Source organism: Helianthus annuus, chromosome 16, assembly GCF_002127325.2.
Source record: "Helianthus annuus cultivar XRQ/B chromosome 16, HanXRQr2.0-SUNRISE, whole genome shotgun sequence".
NCBI lineage: Eukaryota > Viridiplantae > Streptophyta > Magnoliopsida > Asterales > Asteraceae > Helianthus > Helianthus annuus.
This window is the reverse complement of record NC_035448.2, coordinates 68,550,571-68,568,285: the sequence shown is the minus strand read 5'-3', so window position 1 is coordinate 68,568,285 and position 17,715 is coordinate 68,550,571. Positions and strand designations below refer to the sequence as shown.

The 17,715-nt window shown below is 38.8% G+C and overlaps 1 long non-coding RNA gene across 19 annotated transcripts; it reads left to right on the top strand.

The window, feature by feature from the left end:
* The first annotated feature begins 5,973 nt into the window (after nt 1-5,973).
* On the top strand, nt 5,974-11,741 carry LOC110879834. Of its 19 annotated transcripts, XR_004884527.1 has the most exons (9): nt 5,976-6,342; nt 6,632-6,932; nt 7,019-7,139; nt 7,230-8,322; nt 8,478-8,593; nt 8,941-9,006; nt 9,326-9,484; nt 10,171-10,232; nt 11,155-11,741. It is a non-coding gene; the product is annotated as an uncharacterized LOC110879834 (long non-coding RNA). The 19 variants fall into 19 exon arrangements; XR_004884538.1 differs by having other exon boundaries at nt 5,974-6,342; nt 8,478-9,006; nt 9,415-9,484; XR_004884539.1 differs by having other exon boundaries at nt 5,975-6,342; nt 8,478-9,006; nt 11,171-11,741.
* The last annotated feature ends 5,974 nt before the right edge of the window (nt 11,742-17,715 follow it).

Genomic DNA, 17,715 nt, shown 5'->3' with positions numbered 1-17,715 from the left:
AAGTATGCTTCTTACATATACTTACACCATCTTTGAAATAAACTAAGTATATGGATGCTAGTGAAGCATGAAAATATTGAAAATGGATATTTTTGTAAAATAAGTTCACTAGTTGTGAACATCTAAAAATCCCGAGAACGAAAGTCATACAAAAATAAACACATTTTGGAGAGTAACTAAACCCACTAAACACCCCACTAAGTTACTACGCGTTTTTATGAAAAACCAAGTTCATGTTGTCATGTGAATTGCATAGTTTATGCACTTGACTAGGGTAATATTGTTTAATAACTTGTTATTGATTGATTGGATGAATTTTTAAAAGAAAATGATATGCTATGAGCATGGACACCTCCATTTACAAAGGAAACTCTGGCGAAATTTTCTAAAAATCCGACACTTAGAAAATATTCTTTTAACAAGTGTTTACGAATATATTTTTAACTTTGTTTTCAAAATAAACTTCGCCATAATTTTTATTACTAAAATACCAAGTATCAGAGGTTGATTTTCGTAAATAAAATTTGATAAATATATATTTAGAATATATGTTTTATACTAAAACTCTTGTGTGGTTATTTGTTTATTTTGTGAACTAGTTATATTATTTTTAGGGTAAAATAATATAACTTATGTATACCATGGAAATTAATGGAGTAAAATATATTATTTTTGGGAATATGTTATTTTGGTCAAATAACTTAAATATATTTTTTTCCTCTAAGTGGGACTTAAAAAATATTTATCGGAATCACAATAATACATGTATAAATACCCTCATCCTTGGGAAGGAAATCCGAAGTTAAAATACTTGTGAAGTATAAATACAAAATATTATTTAACGATTATTCCATAATAAAATATAACTTAAAGTTAAGATAATTATTTTAACTAATAATTATGACTTGGAATAATGTTCGGAAACTTAAGAGTCGCAACTCAAAAATATTAAACCCTAAGCCAAGGCACGGCACGTTCGTCTAATAGGCGTTAGTACGTGTAGGTCGTCGCATAGCGGACAGAGTTTGGGTTGACGATTCGATTCAGAAGACGTAGTACTGTGAGTTCATGTCCCCCTTTTTCTTTTAACTGTTTTCAGTTTTATACTTCGGGGGTGAAATACATGTTACAATTATTACAAACGTTTATTACATGGTATGGTTAGCTTAAGGAGGGTTTACTACTAGTTCATGTGAAGGGTGGGTACAACACTTAATACATCAATCCTCGTTGTTAGGATCGAGGGACATAAGTGATAGATCTATTTGGGTGTAGCGAGCCCACACCCATGAGGCCGGGGCGGCCCATAGAGGTGACTGTGTCTTACAGCCAAAGCCCGGTAACAAATTTGCTAGGTTTGAGTCTTCCTGCACCTTTTCACACATACCAGTGGCTTTGCAACCCATTGGTGATCTCTTTTTCCTTATTGCTACATACCAGGGACTTTTATTCATACTTTGAAGGTTTATACATACTCACTTTTACCTGAACTCGCTCAACTTTTGTTGATTTTTTTCAAACTGCATGTATTTTAGGAAATTAATGGATCTGGCGAAGTGTGCAATTGTGTCAAGCTGTGTAGTGAATAACGATGTCATCCAGGTTTAGGAGGTGTAACCCTTACCTGGACGGGTTACATGTCTTTAAACCACGTTTTATTTAAGTATTTTGTTATGTCATGCGAAGACGTTTTAATATTGTCATGGTTGTAACTTGTTTTATGTATCGACATTTTCAAACAATGATGTTGTGGTATCTTTAAACTTAATGAATGCATGATCATCTTGTGTTTTATTTTCATATAGCATTGTTATAATTGTTGCTATGGTATTAAGAAGTCAAACCAAATGAACCCACGCTTCCGCAAAAGCCAGGGTGTGACATTTGTATTAGTATAGCATGCATTTATTTCACAAAACATAACTTTGATTTAAACTGTGTTTTACTTCAATACCTTGTTTTGTGCATTTTTACCTATGGTTTAGTTGATATATTTCACTTGCCATACATGGTATTTGTTTACACATTACATGATTTACATTTGGTATAAACATCTTGACACTTGTTTACACATTACATAATTTACATTTTGATAATAGACAATTATTTACACATAAACATTTGGCAATCGGTTTAAACATAAACAATTTACATTGGTGGTTCGTTTGGGTAAGTGATTTAAGTAACGAGACATGCGTAATATGATAAAAGTATGGTGGATACGCCGCTGGTACTTCCTATATATAAGTGCTTTTGTGATATTACCAATCGTAGCGTTATTTAAACCATTTCAATTTAGACATATTACAATTTACATAAATCACATATTTTCACACGTCATTGTTTCACAAACAGTTTATTTTATACAACTCATTTTACTTGGTTATTTATTATCCATTCACCTTTCTTTTATATAATCTAAATTCTTATCACATTTTTGTATGTTTTATAAAAGAAAACATTTAACAAGATTCATGACTAATTTTTATTAAACATTTCTTTAAACTCAAGTAATGAATCCTATTTTCACAAAACTTATGTATCTCACAGACATTTTTATGCTGACGTACCTATTTTCACATGTGTTTTCAGAAGCTGGTGCGTAGGTTTGATTCAGGATACACTAGGGTGGACTCGGGCCTTAGTGACATAAAAGAAGCAAGATTAGTTTAGATAATGTTATGTACTCTCGTTTTCTTTGTTTGAGACAATGTAACCCCTGTTTGTTAATAAATAAAAATTAACTTTATCAACCGTGGTTGTCTATCATCATTAACTAGTGCCCAAGTCCATTAGTCCCAAGTCCATTAGTCCACGCCCGTCCTCTACGGCACGGTGTGAGGCTTGTCAAACCTAATAGCGCTATTTAACTAATGACCCGTTCGCCATTGGCCTGGCGATTAAGTCGATATAAATGAGGGACTTAATGATAGAGTTTTGTCTAGTGTCAATGTTGTCACCCTTCAGTTAAGAGGGTGGGAGTATGTGTCAAGAAGAACACGCAGGTTTCAATGTTGTCACCCTTCACCGTAGAGGGTGGGAGTACGTATTCTACACAAAGTGAATACACAGGTTTCCTTATTAAACGTTAACCTATTCCCAAACCACCGGGAATCCCATGCCTTGTAGAAAGTGTGAACTCACCTTAGGTTAGCTCGGCAGATTAAGGTCACTTGAGCTAATGTGGTCAACCACGTCCTATTATGGTTATCATACAAGTCAGGTTCGTATTCATATAATTCACGTATTGTTCTACACGCATTCTAACAAGTTGCATACAACCAATTATCATCACGTAACACGTATAGCATGTCAGTCAAATATGGATTAATAAAAATAACCACCGTTATTAATCATTATCTTAAACCTCCAAAAGCATATATTATAATAAATTTATTAACAAAGTTTCATGCACTCCCACCCACGTGATGGCCATCCAAAATCAAAATCCATAAGTACCTAATCTTCACATTCTCATGCACATCATATTATGTCACACCCCCAAAATACCACTTAGGGAGTGTCCCTGATAGGCGTGTGACGTACCAGCAATGAGCCACTAATTACATAGAACCCATACATGTTTCTAAAATAAAGTTCTTGATTAATAATAAAACACCATCCAAGTTCAAAAGAAAACCAAAGTATTCAGCGGAAGCAAAACCAAACGAAGTTAAATAGTTTGAAATCAATATAAAGTATCAACAAATCAGAACACAAATCCCTCTAATTGACCCATGAGACTCCAGCTACTCCAGACAGCAAGTTCCAATGCAAACAGCTAACGACCAACAAGCATGCAAACAAGTGTGTCAGACTACGCTGGTGAGTTCAAGGTTTTGTTACCGAGTTTAGTTTATCAGATGTATGTACAAAACAGTTTATCAATTTGATTTGATGTTGTTATTAACTCGATTACCGAAATGGCTACAAGATGTATTTGCCCAACCCCAATGTCTCTATCAAAACATTGGTCATGCTTTAAGGAAATTAGTTCACGCCTGACCTCCCTGAGACGGTGTGAGGGTGTCAAACCTAATAGCGCTATCAACTAATAACCTCGTTGCCTTCCCGGCAACTGTCGGTAGATGTAAGGGGTCTTATATGATAGAAACTGAGTAATAACCAACATCCCAATAACCTGCATTCCCCCCTGGAACGTTACCCAATATCCCTTCCCGGGATGCATGCTTGGAAAAAGAGCAGTGAACTCACCTTGGTTTGCTCGGTATGATTATTTACGAGCCTACTAGTTGATCAAGTATGTCCTAAAGGAATTACCAATCACAGTCAGTTCTACTTGCATACAAACCACAACTTTCATATTCAGGTAGTTCATGTATTCATTGATCACATACGACGCACCTACTGTTTATGTAACACACGCATTTAATTAAGAATTACAGCAGTCAATCCATTCACGTTCAAACCATATAGGTTTCGTATCATAACATCAACAACTACTCAACACAAGGCACCCATCATATGCGGCCCATTGCATTGTTCCCAAACCAACCAGCCTCATAAACAGTTTACTTAAAATTACCACATTACAATCTATTCACTTTAACAAATATTGACTAAGTAAATATATTTACAATTTGTTACAGTATTCGGCCCCACTACATTATATGAATTTGTTGGTTTGTTTATAACAGCCCATTTAGTTAAGCATGCATATATATATTATCAGCCCAATTTAAATATCAATTATCCACAACACATATCAATCCTACCACATCTTAGAATTTATCATACTCAATTACTATACTGCCATTCATGTGTCAAAGGTTCCATTTATTCTTAACCATATATACAGTAGACATCATTAATAGCACACACACATTAGGCATCTATCATGTATATATTTCCTAGACACATGCTCTTGTACATGGCCCCCTCCTATATCTCACCGGCCCATATTAAAAGTAAACTCCGGCCCACTATGCTAAAACATGTGCAGCCGATTTGGTGCAACTCATCTAAATAAAATTATGACATCAATCAACAGTGAGCACCTTGGATTTAACATAGTCTTTTGAAGTCAAAACCAAACAGTGGACATTTATAAACCCAGAAACATGTATTTCAGAAAGATTTGCATATAATTATCACTCAAAATCGCTTAACACTATGGTCAGACAATCATCCATTATTTCGTAAATAACAAGCATGCCATAATCAGTTGTACTCAGCACATATACTACTTTTATTAATCCAATTCTCATGCAGAAATAATAAAGTAGAAATTGTCATAAAGTAAACCCACAACACCCTGTTGGGCTCCCTGTTTATGCGGCCCAACTAACCATGATCCAATTCAGCACAATCATAAGAACATCGTAACTGTAACTCATGTAGGAACCTCATTCAATATCGTTAACATACATAAACCGAACCGGATATCAAAATATATAAATTGTTTTCAGTTTCCTCATCACTACACTATCCTTAATCATGGCTCTTTACACAACTCTTACTTATTAAACCTAATCACTATATCAGATCCATAAACATAACACCAGAATTCGGACATCCTAACTTTAGAATCACCAATTGTAGGCATAGCACGTATATAAGATCAACACCACACAATCATAAAGATTAACAAGTATTAAACACTAACCAGAAACTTGACTGCCAAAGGGTGTTATCTCGAACAGGGGGATACGACTATGCTTACGTCCGTCGCATTCAAGAAGATGTAGGGTTTGGTTTGTTATAAGATTCCTTGTTACGTACATGTAAAATTCCTGATTACGTGCACTTAAATAACATTACCTAGGCGGTTTCTACTAGTTGACCCAACTGGGCCTAAGCCCACACCAAAAGATCAACGATTTTGCTCATCTAATTATATATATTTATGGAACCCATTAAGTCTAACCAACTCTTAAATCAATATCCACTATTAGATTTGGCTGAGATTAAATCCCAGCCACTTAAACTCACAAAATAAACTGCTATGGTGGCACTTCTTAGCAGTTTCTTCTGCCTTCAACCCACGTCTATGTCTTCAACCCACGTCTTACTAGTAGTTATTGATAAAATTATTCAGTTCCCTTTAAACTCCTCACTCCCTTGCAACAACCCCACTCACCTCTTTTCTCTACGCTCACATATTGCAAAATAGGGAAGAAGCATAGATAAGATTTGGCAAGAGAATAAATTAGGGCATCATGATGACGACGTCTCCTTCATAAACTCAAGCCCTCAAACGATCCCCAACGCTCTCGAATGTAGTGATGTTTCCAAGATTTCTCCATTTTTGTCGGATCTGAATATTCTCCGATGGAAGCATACGACGTCAGTTTCCGCCATGTTCTGGTTTTGCGTCGCCGTGTAAGGAGATCTTGCTTTTCTGTGTTAATTTCATTTATCATTTGTAGTGAGACATTTAGCAAAATTTAGTTTTTGATGATTATTTCTAATTTTGCTGTTAAAACTCTATATTATGTATAAAAGTAAAGTTGCTCATACGAAGCTTATTGTTTTTGGGCTTTTTGATTGCATTAGGCCGGGTAATGATCACAAGTTGTATTTCTTTGTTCATCACTTCATCTGACAGTTAAGCGTTTAAAGACGCTGATCGAGAATGAGTTTGAGATTGTGGTTTTTTTTAACATTGCAGAAGAAAGGTTTAATGATATAGTTGGAACTTGGAAGTGCATATTATGTTGCACCATTAAAGTTCTGCATAGATCATACAGCTTGGAAGCAGATATATGGAGTGTTGGGGTTATTATACGAGTGAATACCATTTTGGGCAAGCATAGAAGCAGGAATATTTTGTGCGGTTTCGAGGGCAGACCTAATTTTGATCATATATATCGTGGTCTTCTTTATCACCATAAACTCAGAAAGTAAAGATTTTGTTAAAAAGGCTTCTAATTGGGGACTATAAAAAAGAATGAGTGCTGCTCAATCCCTCCGTAAGTGCATTTCTTCTATTTTTTTCTGGCAAAAAAAAAAAGTTTCTATATCAATTATCTTTGTTAAATCTATATTTTGTTATTAGACATAAGTTTAGTTCCAGTCGCATGTGTGATGACAGCTCATCCATGGTTGTCAATTGAGAGTCATCCAATTCCTTTAGATATATTGATTTACAAACCGCCATTCAAACCGATGCACTCAAGGTAATCTCCTTTTTTAATGTACATGAAGAATACATGATCGTATCTTTGGTTGATTTTATGATAACATTATCGTTTTGGGGATAATTGCAGGTACTTTCAAAAGCTCTGACAGGGAATGAATTCATTTATCTTAGATCCCAATTTATGCTTTAGGAACCAAACAAAGATGAGATGGGCGTGTGTATCTCTTGACAACTTCAGAATGGTAATAGTTTGCTTCCAGTTTAAAAATGATGGTTATTTCTTTTCAGTTTTCATTTATATTAATATCTTATCTCTTGAAGCTTACTCTTTACTTGTAAGCTTATTGTTGCTTTTTTAACATTGGAGGTGAGTTTGAGCGGAACCGGATATAGTTAGAAGCTAAAGACCTTACTTTAGACATTAGGAGTGGAAAAATAGTTGGGTCGGGCAGAATTGATAATGGGTCGATTCAGGTTGTTTTATAGTACTGGGCAGAACGGGTCAAGCTGACCCCCAATTCCCTAGACACCTTTTCTTGATAGTTGAGCTTTGTAACTTTTTAGTTTGTTAAAATGTCTTATATACTTCACTATTACAGTTACAATTTAACTTGTGGTTACTAAAGAAATCTATGAGCATTTCAATCCATATTGGAATATTGGATGGCTTTTGGCCCGTTTGACATGATACCTTTTAGAGTTAAATATTTTAGCTTAACTCATTTGACCCGTGACTTAAATCAACTCATTTTGTGTGCGTGTGTGTGTATATAAATGGGTCAAAATTACTAAGCGATAACATAATTTTTGCACTGGTATGAGAAATATACTGGTGTGGATGATGTCATACGTGGGAGTACCAAGTTAGCGTTTGTTTGGATTTGTGCTTAAAACTTTCTCAGCATTATATCCTGAGGCATTATATCCTGAGGCATGTTAGTGAAACTCACCTTTTTGTCTTTTTTTTTCACCGTTGTCTATAATAAATAAGTTCTTATATGCTAAGTTAGCGTTTGTTTGGATTTGTGCTTAAAAGTGTTATGTGATACTGAATAATCTTAATCAAATAATCAGCTGAAATAGTCATCTAAAAATTGGCCATTTGATGAGGTTGACCGTTATCTTGGTCCAATGAGCATCCCGAAAGATTCTTCATATCTGAAATTGTTAGAGAATATAACTTCATGCAGTTTCGTAATGAGGTTCCTTACTTGTGTCAGGTAAATTTGCAGTCTTTAAAACATAAAAATATTTTGAGTTTATCTATCTGTTGTAAGGTTATATCTATTTGTTTGACAGGTAAATGTTATAAATTACCAAACCAGGCCTAATTCTAAAGATTTCATTCAAGTTGAAGGGGCTAAATCCTTTGCAGTTATCATGGACTTTTGAAAAAGCAGGTACAAAGCTAGAGTGGCGATGGAAATTTAGACCAGCTGAGAATAAGATGAAGAAAGCTGTCTCATGATGGATGCTAAAACACGCCTAAGCGTAAGAGTGACTTACATATCAAAGGATTCAGATCTAAGTTTTCATTTTTAATAACGGACATGTAAACCTTTCAAACCAATAACCTCATGTCGGGACGACTTTGGATAAGGGCATTTCTATATAAAAATGGTTCAATTTGGTTGATCGGTCTACAACGTGTTCTGACCAAAATGGGTTTAGATAAAATAGACCATTTTAGAAGAAAAAGTGATTTAGGTCGATAATTATCAACCATGCTAAGTTTGATTTTTGTGTCCATACTGGTTCAATATTTTTCTTTGATTTGTGCTATTAAATGATAATTCTGGATTATTTTAACTGTTTGTTTTACTTTGTACTCATTCAAGAGTTCAGACAATTAAGGAAGGCTCACAAGTCAAGGAAGGCTCACAAGTCCTTTGCAGCTTACACAGGTAGCATTGCTTGTGTCTTAGGAGTCGTATTTGGAGGTTATTATATATATTAGTGTAATCAGATATTTTTTTATTAATGTGCCCTGGGTTCATTTGGTGCTATAGAACTGTTATTTTCTATTGGTTTTTTTAATGTGAATGCTAAGGGAATTATAAAATGGGGCCCTTTTTGTAAATCTCTCGAAATTAATCGAAGTTAAATTCTAAAAGTTATAGGCCCCGATATTCGATTTATTTTTTAGAGTCGAGCACTCGAGCCACCTTTAAATTTGAGTTACCGAAAATCTTTTATTGTAACTAAAATTTATTATTTTAACAGGAATAATTGTTGGGTGGGGACTAGGGAGCTGCATGGTAGCTAAGGGCGACGAAAAATGCATCATACCTGAAACTTTGTTGATTCATTAGGTGCTCATGATTCGACGAATATATTCAGCTGGACAACAAACTTGCAGGTGCCCGAGTTATTCTATCCATGGTAGGTTGTAATCGGCCATTCTATAAAAGTAGCCTCAGATGAGATCTCAAGAGTTTTTGCACTATTTTCCCCTAATGGGAGATGAAAATAGTTGCTGCTACTCTGATAAGAGCTGATATAAGGTGCATCACTTTCTGATGGCTTTATAGTGGTAGGAGAATTAGGGTTGACCTGAGGTTTTGGTTTGTCTTCCACAAACACGGAACCCTTTACTTGTGCTCAACACCTTTCACTAGCAAACATTAATTGCTAAATTGTTTGCATTTTTTACCAGATTTTTAATTGAGGACATAAGATTCCAACCTGTCTTTTCAGAAATTACAGCTCACCCTAAAAATAGTGGAAGCAAGCAACTTCAAAAGTTGTATTAAATATTAGTTTACATAATTTCTACCTGTAGCTGGTAACTTAAACTAATTCTCCCTATTTTACATCAACGATGGTTTCTCTGCGCAACATTACTTATCAGCTTCAATGAAAGTAGGCCATGGTTTTACTATAGCATAGGGTTTATAAGAAGCATAAACAATGAAAAGAGGTTGGAATTTGATTTATTAAAATTTGTTATTTAGTGTAGTGTATAGTTTTGCCTTAATTGATTTTTGCTGATCTTGTATCTCAATGATGGTTTTTTGAACAATATGGATCGGTTTATAATATTGTCGTTGGTCCATCAACATATGTAGCTGTAGCGGATCCTATTGTCGCCTGATATATTCTTTGTGGGAATGCATTTTCGTAACATAAGGTATGATTTCAAGTTAATGACTTCTTTTAGCCTCTATGTTGAAAAGTGAAGTAGAATAGTAGATTAGTAGATCCGACGTGTATTGATTAGTGGTTTTCGCATTTTATCCTCATTTGTTCAAGTCACCTCTTCAGTGTAACAATATTTTTATGACGTCAAATTTGCCTGAACTTCAATCCCAATCACTTAAAGTGATATTCATGTTGCCGTTACATATTGCGTTACATAAAAAATAGTGGGACAGTAGCTACTAAAAATTTTGGGCTAAATGATCAGTGTGTTCATATTGAAATTTTATTCCGTTGTCATATGTCTCATCAGCCGATGATGAACCAATCTTTGCCGAAGAAATGGCCTACCTGTCCATTTTTCGTTTTATACTTCGTGAAGACTTATAAAACATAAAGGCTAGCTGCATTCAAAGGTAACGCCAACGCTAGGGATGAGCATTTGGGACTTGGTACAGTACCGGATTTTTTTCGCTACCAATCCGGTACCCGTTTTTTTGGAGTTTTCGGTACCGGTATTTTTGGTACGATACCGGTAATCTACGGAACTTTACACAAAAATACTGATACCGCACCGCACCGAACATTTTATGTACCGGTACCCACATTTGACAATTTTCGGTACCGGTACCGGTTGTACCGAGCTCATCCGTAGCCAACGCGAATACAACCGACTCATGGGATTACCCAAACAATCAACTTTCTTTTTAAATACGTAGTGAAGTTCTATAAGTGGTTTTGACTCATCGTTTATATAATATGTATTCCATCTATCTAATTTTCAGTTGGTTAACTTGTCTTTGCTTTGTTTTTTTTTTTTTGTTTTTTTTTTTCGGACTGCATATATAGAATTGAAGGCTTTGTATGTTGTTGAAATGACTAAACTTCACGTTTGATAATTTCAATTTCTTTAGTAATTGTTTGTATTAGAAGAGAGCCCAAAGCGAAGTGAGCAGGGAAGCCTGGATAAAGGAAAGAGCCTACTGGGAATTCTGCGCGTGGCATGATGCATGAGGTTTCATGTAAAGGGTCTAATAAAGGAAGAGACACATATTTGGTTGTGCAGCCAGACTCTTCTGGCGAGGTTGGACCTCCTGGATACCGACTTGATGAAGTGAGTCCAATTGAGCCTGGTCAGATGGATTTAGGTGATGTTGTTATGAGTCATGTGAACCCAACCGGTGAAGTCAATGTGAATGATCCAGATAACTTTAGAATCAATGGCGAGGATTCAGATGCAGTTAGCTAAAGCCGAAGTTGATGATCTCAGAACGGGCCAGGACCCATGTTTACAGATCACTGGTCATTTCTTTTTGAATTTGTTTTGATTTGGTATGCTTTTAGGACATTTATTTTGGCTGAAAATGGTTTGAGATAACCGATGCTTACCGCCATTTTGTTCAAATGCATTGCAATTTTGTGTGGTTATAGAATGCAATTGACATAGAATGGAGTCATTTTGTTAATAATGAATTGCAATATGTCAAACGTTTGTGATTTATTTCCTTATATTTGTTGATCCGTAAATGTTTGAATAGTTTTGTAAAATTGACAAATCTTTTTTTTTTCATATGATACGCTCAATCTTTTTCTTGAATGGGAAATATTTGGAGGCTTTGGATTACTTGCATAACTAGGAATAGTACATTGTGGTCTGAAGCCTGAAATTATTTTATTCTTATTAAAAGCTATAACCAATGTCTGATCAAGGTATATTATTACGGTAAAGTACCCGTCCACCGGACGGGTATTAAACTAGTTAGATTAGAAGTAGAACTAATAGCTGGCCCAAAGTAGGACTTGTTTGGGCTCGGGCAAGTCCAACCGTGAATATGTAGCCCATATAAGGTTCGGGTATGTGTATATGAGCTCGTATTAGCCGGTGTGTGTGTGAAGATACGGCCCAAACAGAAACTAAGGTCCAAACATGCAAATACGAATAGTGATTCCAGTTTGCGATACGGTTGAACAATAGTGCAATAGGAATAATACCAAATTGAAAGTTACGAGGTTGGACGACACTAACCTTGAGGGTTCGGGTTGTCACATCATCCCCAACTTGAAAGAAATTTCGTCCCGAAATTTGACAAGCAAGCACAAGGAACTGAAGGTGATCAAGGAAGTGAAGGTGATAAATCAAGATTGTGGCACGTTTTCCCCAGGTCCACATCATCCCCAACTTGATTGGGAATTTCGTCCCGAAATTCGCTAGTTGCATTAGTTTTAGGTTCACCAGGCTTGGACTTGTCCTTTGGGAATAAGTGTGGATACTTGAGCTTCATCTGATCCTCGTGTTCCCACGTGAACTCCGGTCCACGTCTTGAGTTCCAACGAACTCTCACAAATTGCAACCTGTCATCGATCTTTAACTCTTGGAACGGCACAACCAGTGTCTCATCAGCCAGACACTTCTTCAACTGTGAGACGTGGAAGACATCGTGCACATTACCCAACTCAGCAGGTAACTCGAGCTTGTAAGCAACTTTACCGATACGCTCCAAAATTCTAAAAGGCCCAACGTAACGCGGATTAAGCTTGCCACGCTACCCAAAACGCACTACACCCTTCCAGGGTGAGACCTTCAACATGACACGATCATTAACTTCAAACTCCAACGGCTTTCTACGCTTGTCTGCGTAGCTTTTCTGTCGATCACGCGCTGCTGCCATACGATTCCTGATTTGAACAATCATTTCGGAAGTTTCAAGAACAAGTTCAGGACCTGTGATCTGGCTATCACCCACTTCAGCCCAACAGAGAGGAGAACGGCATTTCCGCCCGTACAATGCTTCGAACGGAGCTGCCTGAATACTAGTGCGGTAGCTGTTGTTGTAGGAGAACTCAATCAGTGGCAGATGTTTCTCCCAGCCCTTACCAAAATCAATCACACACGCTCGCAGCATGTCTTCTAGTGTCTGGATGGTGCGCTCACTCTGACCATCCGTTTGTGGGTGATAAGCGGTACTCATATCGAGTTGTGAACCAAACGATTTATGCATTGACTGCCACAACTTAGAAGTGAAACGCGGATCCCGATCCGAGATGATAGAAGTTGGCACCCCGTGCCTAGAAACCACCTCTTTAAGATAAACCGCTGCCAGCTGTGAAAACTTATCTGTTTCCTTGATTGCCAGAAAATGCGCTGACTTCGTGAGACGGTCAACAATCACCCATATAGTATCGTTTCCAGCCTGAGTCCTTGGTAACCCTGTAACGAAATCCATGGCAATCTGCTCCCACTTCCATGTGGGTATCTTTGGCTGCTGAAGTAGACCTGCGGGCTTCTGATGCTCCGCTTTGACTTTAGCACAAGTCAAACATTTGCTAACGTAAGTTGCTATGTGAGCTTTCATGCTAGGCCACCAATACGTAGTCTTCAGGTCGTGGTACATCTTATCCGAACCAGGATGTACTGAGTAACGAGACTTATGCGCTTCCTCCATTACAAGTTCTCGTAAATTGCCATAGAATGGGACCCAGATGCGTCCGGTTACGTAGTAGGCGCCGTCCCCCTTTTGTTCTAACCGTTGCCTTGAGCCGCGTAGAGCTTCAGCCCTGACGTTTTCTGGTTTCAACGCTTCTACCTGGGCATCTCGTATCTGGGAAGGAAGACTAGATTGAATGGTGAGTTGTAATGCTCGAACACGTTTAGGTTTCGTCTCTTTTCGGCTAAGCGCATCAGCTACCACATTAGCTTTACCCGGATGATACTTGATAGCACACTCATAATCGTTCAAAAGCTCTATCCAACGACGTTGCCCCATGTTCAAATCCTTCTGGTCGAAGATATGCTGAAGGCTTCTGTGATCGGTGTAGATGGTGCATTTGGTACCGTACAGATAGTGCCTCCAGATCTTCAACGCAAATACCACAGCTCCTAACTCCAAGTCGTGAGTCGTATAATTCTTCTCGTGCACCTTCAACTGCCCAGAAGCATATGCTATCACCTTGTCGCGCTGCATCAACACACAACCGAGACCCTGAATCGAAGCATCACAGTAAACCACAAAATCTTCCGTACCCTCTGGTAGAGACAAGATCGGTGCGCTGCACAATTTCTGCTTCAAAAGTTGGAAAGCGTCCTCCTGCTTCGCTCCCCAAGAATAAACTATGTTCTTCTGCGTCAAGGAGGTAAGAGGTTGAGCGATCTTTGAGAAATCCTGAATGAACCGACGATAGTACCCTGCCAGACCAATTCCTAATAGCGTCGATCTTAGCAGGATCCACGTGTATCCCCTTTTCGTTAACAATATGCCCAAGAAAGTGTACTTCTCGAATACAGAAATCACACTTAGAAAACTTCACGTAAAGCTGCTCTTTCCTCAGGAGTTCCAAGATAAGACGTAGATGTCGCTCATGGTCCTCCTCGCTCTTGGAGTAGATCAAGATGTCGTCGATGAAAACAATAACAAAGTCATCGAGATACGGTTTGCACACGCGGTTCATAAGATCCATGAAGACCGCTGGTGCGTTAGTCATCCCAAACAGCATAACCAAAAACTCGTAGTGGCCATACCGCGTTCGAAAAGCTGTCTTTGGTACATCCTCCTCCCTGACTCGTACCTGATGATAGCCCGATCTTAAGTCGATCTTAGAATAAAAACTTGACCCTTGCAGCTGGTCAAACAGGTCGTCAATACGGGGTAACGGATAACGATTCTTGATTGTCACCTTGTTGAGCTCACGATAATCTATGCACATCCGAAAGGACCCATCCTTCTTCTTCACAAATAGCACTGGGGCTCCCCAAGGCGAAGAGCTAGGTCGGATAAAACCCCTATCCAACAGCTCTTGGAGTTGATTCGACAACTCCTGTAACTCTGCTGGCGCAAGACGATAAGGAGCACGAGCAATCGGGGCTGCTCCTGGCGCGAGGTCGATCTGAAATTCCACCTGACAGTGTGGAGGTAAACCAGGGAGTTCTTCAGGAAATACATCGGGAAATTCACGAACCACTGGGAAATCCTCGATCCTTCTCTCATCAGACTGCGAGTCAGTAACAAGAGCTAAAAGAGCAGGGTAGCCCTTGCGTAAACAATTCTGAGCCTTCATCGCCGAGATAATACCAACCATGGCACCACTATGATGACCCTGAACCGATAAGGATTCTCCACTAGGGAGAGGAATACGCACGATTTTCTCCTTGCAAAGAATTTCTGCCTGGTGCTTGGACAGCCAATCCATGCCAACGACTACGTCAAAACTTCCAAGAGTAACAGGGAGTAGGTCAATGTCAAACACTTGACCCATGAGATCAAGTTTACAACCAAACAGAACATGAGAAGCCTCTATCGATTTACCATTAGCTAGTTCTACTATATGGTTAGTGACAAGAGGTGTAGGACTCACTCCTAAACGACTACTGAACTCCAACGATACGTAACTGAAATCGGCACCAGAGTCGAATAAAACAGAAGCAAATATGTCGTTTATCGAAAACGTACCAGTCACTACGTTGCCATCATTCCTAGCTTCCCCGGCTCCAATAGTGAACACCCTCCCGTGTGCTCCATTTCCTCCATTGCCCCCATTATTGTTGTTCCATTGTTATTGTTCCCAGCATTGTTGTTGTTATTGGCATTTTGATTCAGCTGAGGGCAATCCCGCTTGAAGTGACCCTCGTCCCCGCACTGAAAACACACTTTCTTAACACCTTGATTCTGCTGTGGTTGTTGCCTTTGCTGTCGCTGGTGCTGCTGATTTCTGCTGTTGCTGCTGTTTTGGCTGCGGGGCTCTACAGTCTTTGGCCTAATGGCCCACTTTCTCGCATCTTCGACAAGTTCGGAGGCACTGCCCATAGTGATGATAGCCACACTTGTTGCACTGTGGCTTCTTTCCCACATAAGAACCCTGATTCTGATTGTTGCCCTGGCCTTGATTAACTGAAGAAGACTGACTGAAACTGCGATTGTGGTTGTTATCGGACCTTTTCTGGGATTGACCTGCCCTGGTTGCTTTATCGGTGTCGTTCCACTTGCATTTATTATCACTACCAGGTGTGGTGGCTGTAGCAGTCGAAGTAGTAGCAGAAACACGTGGCGGAAAATTGTTACGTTCGACCTCTTGGTCAGTAATCTTATGTGCTAAACGGACGATACGGGGCAGATTGTCTAGGTTTGCAGCAGTAACGTACCCCTTAACAGCTGGTGCTAAGCCCTTGAGATACAACTCGATTCGACGGGGTGGGGGTCGAGACAGGTTAGGGCACAAGGTTGCTAAATCATTGGACCTCCTCATGTATGCTTCAATCTCAGATCCCTCCATTTTCAGATTATAATACTCGTTCTCCAGTTTCTGAATCTCATCACGAGGACAATACTCCTCCTCATCAACTCCTTAAAGTCATCCCAAGTGGTGGCATTCGCCATTTCGATACCCAACATCTGAACCTGGGCGTTCCACCACGTCAGGGCACCATCCTCGAGCGTGCCCGTAGCATACTTCACTCTGTCCCCAGCAGGACAGTTACACATCGCGAATACCGATTCTGATTTCTCAAACCATTGCAAGAGTCTTACAGCCCCTTCAGTCCCACTGAAGGTCTGTGGCTTACAATCCATAAACATCTTGAACGTACAAGCAGGTGGAGCAGGTGGATTGTTTTGGTTCGCAGGTTGACCTAAGACGAAAGAACGTACAACGCACAGGTAAGATTCGAGTATACGACACAAGGATAGAAAATAAATGGGCACATATCGTACCAGCCTGGTAAGCCGCTAGAGCTTCAGCTACACGAGTGTTGATCAGGTTGGTTAATTCGGCCTGCGTCATAGCAATGTGGCCATGTCCAACACCTCGGCCTCCTCCACGTCCACTCATGGTTCTAAATAAGAGAAGGGAACTATCTTAAGGGTCGAAACGAGGTGAAAGTCAAGTATCACGTTGAAATCTACAATTATCAAGTTTACACGTAATAGGGCAGAATCCCTCTCACGTTCGTTAAGCCTCACTGGGACTTACATGCACCCCACATTATTATTACGTGTGCACCCATAGTAATAAGGTAATTTGCATGCTCATCTCAGTGCCTCTTAACTTGCGCTAAAAGTTTCCCCCGCATTCAAATAGCCAAGCAGTGAGTACTACAGGATTATGATTCACAAAGCCGAAAAGTAGTGTTACACTATCAAATCACCCAAAATATCTAATATGTTGTTTTCACGTTAGTTGTGAGTGTGTAACCGCTAAACAAGTAATGCATAAAGTAACAGAAGACGAACCTTGCAATCTGGAGCTGAGTGTCATGGTCGATTTTCGAAGTTGTTCGGTTATAGTCTGGTTTTGTAAAAATGTTTTAAAACCAAGTTCACTATAACCAGTGGCTCTGATACCAAACTGTCACACCCCCAAAATACCACTTAGGGAGTGTCCCTGATAGGCGTGTGACGTACCAGCAATGAGCCACTAATTACATAGAACCCATACATGTTTCTAAAATAAAGTTCTTGATTAATAATAAAACACCATCCATGTTC